The sequence below is a fragment of the Nesoenas mayeri genome (assembly GCF_963082525.1).
Source record: "Nesoenas mayeri genome assembly, chromosome: 3".
Taxonomy (NCBI): domain Eukaryota; kingdom Metazoa; phylum Chordata; class Aves; order Columbiformes; family Columbidae; genus Nesoenas; species Nesoenas mayeri.
In genome coordinates, this window is record NC_137544.1 from 26,987,710 (window position 1) to 26,994,668 (window position 6,959).

Here is a 6,959-nt window from a genome sequence, read left to right on the forward strand (position 1 = left end):
GTGCTTGAAATAGAAAATAAAGAGAGTTTGGACACCTTTATGTAAGAAAGTAATACAAAAAGCTGACACTCTACCAAGTGATTCGTCTTGAAGAAGCTAAAATCTTATTAGCATATATTCCTTTTCAATTTTAGCACTTTCTGTATGTGTGATCATGGCTGGAGCCTCCTGTGTCCTGCTGAGCTAAACAGCCATCTGGATGCACCTTTGGGTCACCTGGATCCCACCTGTCTCCTGACATACAAACGTCATCCACTTGAGCAGCTGTCACTGAGCGATGGGTGGAAGCTCCAAGTAGAGCTGGTATTTTTATATCGTGCTGTTGCAGTATTCTCCAGAGGATTTGGAAAGCCTGAATTTCATTTTATCTGATGCTTCAGGGGTTTCAAGACAACATTACTCCTTCCCTGGAGAGTGACCTAGCTACTGGTACAGCCCTGTAACCACAGAAACACAGAATTGTCGTTGCTGGTGACTTGTATTAACTCTGCAAGACCTTGGCGTGAAGACTTACTGAACTTGATTGATCTGGACTTACCTTGCCCTACCTGAAGCTTTGTTTCCGCTGCAAAAGCAACCGTCAAATGACAGCCTAACTTTGTACAATTGGGTGATGTACTGCCTATGTTTATAACGATTTTGTTATATTTCTGTAGCTAATAGCTAGTGATAAGTAGTTGTTTTGTGTTGAAACAATTGATCTTGAAAGAAATACAGGCTGAAGAGTTGTGCAAAACAGGTACTTAGGAATAGGAGAAGAAAAAACAAATACGTAATGTGAGTAAACCACAGCATATATTCGGGTGTAATGTGGAATTGCCAGACCAATGAAGAAAGAACAGCATGAGTAGAACATATTTGGAAATGTGTAATATTAGCCCAGGTGGACACAAGAGAGAAGAATGAATGATCCCCTCACCATCAGTATCCTGCTGCTTCTGATAGACAACGTGGGACCCCAACCGTGTGCTGTTGATTCCAAGATGCCAGGGGGCAGAGGAAGGGTGTGTGGAACCAAGGGGTAGATACAGGCAAGGGAGTGAGTATGTAAAATTTGCTAGTTGTATTATGTTAGAGGTTTTATTTTCTCTACAATAATTGACTGATTTAGATTATTAATATTGTGACTGGACTAAAGACTGATTATGGTTAAGATTTTTGGACTAACTGTAAGTCTGTGTCTTCTCATCTGTACCTTTAAGGGTACAGAACTTGTGCAGGGCTAGCACAACACCAGGCTTTAAAAATAAAACGTCTTGTTAGAAGAGGATCTGCCAAGATTCACTGCTCCTTTTCCTTGAATTATTCTTAATTTATTTAGTGACTGCTTTGTGTGAACTGCCAAACCTCTTATTCTTTTGGATGTCTCATATTCAAAGGATTTGTAGAAATCCACCCTGAGCAAAGACTCTGTGTTCTGGATCCTGCAGGGCGGTGGTTGTTCTGGGCCCAAGAAGGAAAGGGTTCTGAACACCCATGGGCCTGGTTTCTCCTGTTGGTTGAGCTCCTGGCAGCACCCCACCTGATGTGTGGAAGTCCCCTAGTTGTATTGGGTGGTTAAGAAACTTGGCCTTAGGGTTTTGAAGTGTCCTTGCAAAGGGGTGGCTGTCCTCTAATTTTGAGTTACTGAACTGGAGGTGCCTTAGTGGACATCATGGATTCTTTCAATAGAAGCGCAGTGAAACTTTTTCAGACCTGCAATGAGACGTATGTTCCAAAGTGAAGCAGCTGGAAGAAGAATGAGGTTGTTGAGACACTGAATGCAGCTAAGGATCACAAACTGTAATTTTTGATTCAGTAGAGATGTTTGTTTTGTCCTAACCCCACCAATGTCAACATTGTCGCTTGCTGTTTGAACGAAACTCCCAGCAATTAATTTCTGAGCTTTACATGTGTTTTTATGTCACACTGGGAATAGCTGCTTGTTCACATAGCCTACCTTGGATTGCTACATTAGCAGAATTAAGTTATTTCTAGGACTTCAAGCATAAAATTTAAAAATAAATCTCTATTACAAGAAGGAGGATTTGTGCAGTTATATTCTCTGAATAAAATACATTAATCTGAAGTGCAGCAAACATAACAGTATGTGACAAAGCCTTTGTCCTGCATTAGTTTACTTAATTATTGTGAGTTTACCTCTCTTGATTAATAGCACTATGAATTGCTTTGAACTATATTTTATTCCCTTTTATTACCTGGCAGGTGGACTATAATAAAATATGTAACACAAAAACATACCGATTATGGCATACAGTTACAAGTTGAAAAGAATGCTTTTGTTGCTATTTGAAGAGAATGACTATTTTTGTATTTCACACATTTTGACCATTTTGAATTTGATAGTGTCAAAAAATCTAAAATGAGAATCCTCCTTTTGAGCAGCTGAGTAGTGAGGAATGAATTGTTTTCTAGGGATTTAAAGTCTTCCTGCTTTATAGTTTCAATAAAAATCACTTACTGCTCGATTATGGAGCTATTTGAGATTGGAAAGACAAAATCACTAAGAATATGTAAATCGTTCAGTTGAACATATTTCTTGTAGTAGTGCTATTAAGAATATATATATTTAGTCAGAAGAGAAGGATTGTGAAAACTAGGTGATCCTGATTTAGTTATGCAGTAGTCAAAAATAAGAACCAAACCAAGCAAAAAACCCCAAATCCCCAAACTTACAAGTTGAAAAGAATATGTATTTCTCCAGTAAAGCATTGCAGATGGGTCTGTTTGGAAACATCAGCTCTCCTAAGTGGCTTTTTAAAGTAAAGTTCTGTTGTATTTTGCAACTTGGAAAAAAAAATACAGGAGACACACAAACGTCTAAAGTTTGAAACTGTTCTGGACAAGACACTTATGTATTCTGGGTTTGTACATGAGATATTAAGATAATATTTGGCAGCATTTCTGAGGGGTGCACGCAACTGTACCTGTGTATGCCGTACAAAGTGTGGTGGGAAGCGCTGATTTTAATAGATGCTTTTGAGATTACTAACCTTTGCACCTTCATCTGTACTCTTGCAGTACTTTTGGTAATGGTATTATCTCAACATCAAAACTTCCACCTTTCGTATCTAGTTGACAAAGAGAAGAAGAAAGACTTTCACCCCTTAGCACACTTGTCTGCTAAGATTTGTTTAAATCCCTCAAATGCTGATGGGTCTATGGCTTTTGAATTGAACAAAGGTTGTGATCAATGGGTGCAACTCAATCCCCCAAGGAACATGAAGCATTTATGTAGGTAAATCAGTTGGAAAACAGGTATAAAAATGGTTGGAATAATGTCAAGAGTGAATTGTAGCTGGGAAATATATAGGAATAGGTACTTAAATACCAACTGGTTAACAGAGGAAGCACTGGAAGGCTTCAGAAGTGGGTTAGGGAAGATGAGATCAATAGCTGGAGAAAAGAAGGTGATGTCGAGGGAGAGCAGGACTTGGTGATTAGGCTGTGAAAGGCAGGAAGATGTATGAGCTCTCATTATCTCTTGGAACAAAAATGATGACCACAATGAAAGCATCACAAGATGCTGGTTTCTAGCTGAAACAAAAATTCTCTGATAAGCTGAACTTGTCATATAATCATAAATCTTGATTAAGATGGTCATGAACGTGGGATAATGAAAGGACATTAGTATAGCAGAAGCAGATATGGTGTAACCTTGATATTTATTTTTTAGAAGAACATTACATTCTACTCAGGATCAGAGATGAATCATGGGAGGCGTTACACAAACAGAGAGTCCCTGGCCATGCTTCATGGCAGCATTTTTGAAGTGAACTTCAGTAAAAACAAAGTTAAATGAGAAGTGTCTTTGCTCAACCCGAACCAGTCAAATTGATGCACAAGCTCCTGGATGGAATGTAATGGTCTGTGTTGTACTGTTCAAAGTAGATGATCTGACTGTCCCTTTTGGCCATTACAGTGTATGACACTGGGATTTATTTTTATGTTTAGGAAGAATCTAATAGTCCAAGCTGCAGGGTGTCCTTGGTTCAGACAGCTGCTCCAGTGCTTTTGGGTAGAATATAGAGGCAATCTACGTAGACAGACCTAAGAGTCAGAAATGTGTGATTCAGGTACACAATGTTCAGGTCTTTGGAATGTCAGTGGTTTGGTCAGTTATCATTTTCAGAGAAACGGTTGGCTGTAGAAAAATACGAGAAAACCTGCTAAATGACATTAATTCTATTCTGATCTCTGGTGTTTAGAGCATAATTAAAAATAGGTAAATTTCTTAATGTGTTATAGGTAAGAAACAGTTATAACTGCTGCTGCTGTATGATTTTGAATGGAAAAGGGAAGAATCCTTGACACTAGGACTTAGAAAGGAATTTAGAGATTTCTTAGACCTTCCCTCTTTAAAATCAGGAGACACTGTTGAAGTTAAGTTTTACATACAACTGATCACATTTTTCTCTAGTTTACCATGTCCTGAGAAATTATTGAAACTGCACTTTTCAGGTTCTAGTATTCATGGAAATATAATTTTTGACAGTTGAGGGAACGTTTACTTGGATTTATATGTTCATCTAAGGTCTTGCTTCTCACAGTTTCATCACTGTTACATGTTATCAAGAAAAACTACAAATATCTAAATCAACATACAAATAGGAAAAATAAATTGTGTTATTTGAGTATCCAGATTTCAAACCAGTTGTACGGTGTGTAATAAGAGGTATAGTTGAATATGTTGTTAGCACAGCTATAGTAATTTGCTGGATGTGAACATACATATGAAAGAAGTGCAGTACTCCTCTCCCTGCCTGTTTATACTCAGTGTTTTTAGAAATTATATTTGAAAAAAAATCCTCACATTTTAAAAATTAATTTTAAAAAATAATAGATTTTTATTGTAAACATTTCAAATGTATTAAACGGTGGAAAAATACGTTTGAATGTCCTTAATTTAAACACAGATTTTTGTGGACTTTCTGCCTATTGCCTCTATGTTTTGGGTTAAGCTGATTTTTATGAGATATGGAAGGCCTTACCTTGACACCTCAGGATTTTGCAACTTTTGGATTAAAGAATGCCACTTCATTTTCTCTTTAAGCATCAGCTGGAAAAAATCCCCACACAATAAAAGTTTTAAAGACCTTCATAGACCATATTAAATTAACTCCTCCCTTTGCCCTTGTGAAGTTCCCACGAAATGAGAATCTAAGTAAATTTTCCTCTAACGCATTTGGCCAACTTTCTGTAGAAGTTCCCCTCTTCTACCCAGGAGGCCTCCTGACAAGATACTTAAGCCAGTTCTAGACTCGATGTTTTTCCTTTGATCTCCAAATTGTTCTGGAGCATATGTGAATGGAACTTCTCTGCTGAGGGAAAACCAAACCAACCTCGCTATCCTTATCAGAAATAAAAATTGTAGAATAATAAGGCTGCTTGGTTGCTTCCAAACTGAAGGCCAAAGCCAGTCTGCAGCACAGCCACCAAGTCTGGTTATGAAGCAGATTTGATGGGATATTCACTCTTTTCAGCTGCTATGTGGGCTCCCAGCGCACACCAAGTCAGATTGCAGAGGAGAGAAGAGCCGCTTGTTTCCTATGGGCAGCTGAAAACTATTTTAAAGCAGTTCACCTGTGTGACACTTAGTTAAGGTGTTTAAATACAGATCTGGGAGGGGAAATAATATCTCTGTGCCGTATGGCTGTAAAACTGGTTCAGTTAAAGTGTTTTCGATAAATGGTTTTTATGACTGAAAAAATACTAGCTGTAGTGGTAGCAGACCTTTCACATATTCTCATGCAGTGTTCTCATCATATATTGTTTTATCATGTGATAGGTTAAATATATATTAAATTCTCTTTTGTGCAGGATTTAAAACACATGAAGCCAAGTTCCCAAGGAATGCTGCTGCTTTTATCTCTGCAGTAATCCCGGCTGCCAACACTCTCCGTTCAGACCCAGTTTCTCAAAAGGCTGGTTAGTAGGCAATCTTATCTTTGAATGGGTAGCAAACTGATGACTTTTTTTTTCCTTTATTATAATTTAGTGCTGTTTCAAAAATTTTACTTCCCCTGCCCTTCAGCCATAGTGATCCGGTATTTCTAGGTAACATTTAAAAAAATAAACTTTTTAGAAAAGCTTTTAATCCTATTTAAACTCTTTGGAAAAATGCTACATTTCTTAATTATGGTTCCTTATTAAAGTTTCTTACAGTCAGTTGGAGCTTATTGCTTCTGATGAAGTTTGTTTTGAAGAGGTTACCTCTTTCCCTTTGTGTTAGTAGACCTAAACTTGAGTCACTGTTCTTCCACATTGATTATGTCTGCAAGAATAATTTTCTGTAATAAAAATTACCTGAGGAGTGTTTCTGTAGCCTGCAAGAACAATATCTTTAAACAGAAAAAATATAAAGTAATACACCTATACATAGTGTTATTTATTCAGTTGTCACCTTCTTAATCATCATAACTGTAGAGAACATTTAATTAGTAAGATGTGATCATGTGCATAAACCTGGAAGAAGTGTCTAAAGGAGTGCAGCCCAAGCTTTAGTAAAGACTAAATGAAGTATTTTTAGCAGACATTGTTAATCTGACTTTATAAGGAAGTGAATAGACACTTTCTACAACTGGTATCAACTGATGTCGTAGCAGAGCTGTGATTTGTAGCAGCAGACTAAAGTGTTCATTGTTCATGACCTTTTTCAGCTGAGGATTATGAACTTGGGTCTGCCAGGCAGGTGGACCAGGCAGCGTTACCTTGACCAGCTGCTTGGAAAACTCAGAGGTTTTACGTGAGGTTGAATGCTCAATATATGGCTACACAAGGAGATAATCAAGTGGATTAGGACTAATCTTTTAAAGTGTGTGAACTAAAATTAAATGATAAGAATATACTAGAGTGTTTGTTCCCACCTTGCCTTAAACCTTGACATAGAGATATCTTATTTCTTCTCCCTACCAGAAAGTTGAAGGCTGTTGGCATTCCTTTCAATTCCAGATGTCTTA